The sequence below is a fragment of the Penaeus monodon genome, chromosome 33 (assembly GCF_015228065.2).
Source record: "Penaeus monodon isolate SGIC_2016 chromosome 33, NSTDA_Pmon_1, whole genome shotgun sequence".
NCBI lineage: Eukaryota > Metazoa > Arthropoda > Malacostraca > Decapoda > Penaeidae > Penaeus > Penaeus monodon.
In genome coordinates this window covers 24,298,638-24,299,309 of record NC_051418.1, presented here as the reverse complement: position 1 = coordinate 24,299,309, position 672 = coordinate 24,298,638, and positions in this window count along the sequence as shown.

Below are 672 nucleotides of genomic sequence, written 5' to 3'. Positions count from 1 at the left end.
GACGTCACGCGGAAACTCCTGCTATTTTCCCTCGCTCGACTGTCTCCTTCCCTCGTGATAAATTTCGTCGATGCGACTCTCACGTCTCGGGATATCGACCCACTTCTCCTGATCGACTGACATGCGACGTCGCCATGGAAAAGTCGAGTAAAGATCATGAATATTCTCGCGTCCGACAACAAAAAATTGGTAACCGGCACCCAGCGGTCGCACCTGGCTGACTCCATGACAAAGTTTCCTAATCCGACGCTCGCTCCGAAAAATTATAATTTACACAATATTCATAGACGCAACTCACGGATATAATGTGCAAGTAGATTTCCCTCCACAATGAGAGTATTTAATTCACCCGAAATGAATTGCGCGTCAGTCTGTAAAAGGAGCACTGAACAGCTACATCAAAAATATCAGCACACTATAACTGTACAGCAGGTACCGACTCGTGCTTGTGTGGCACTGAGGGGCCACATGACAGATATCGATTAACTGTATGGTAGGCAGCGAGTGACCGTATGGTTATTTCTGGACTAAGGCAGTTGTCAACTGTTATGAAGTCTTTTTGCAATAAGTGTAAGGAGAGTGACTGCGATGAGTCACCTATTGGAGAACTACCGAGGCAGGCTATAATTCTGTAAACAACAGTTGCTACTTAGTTTGGTTCCACAATTACCA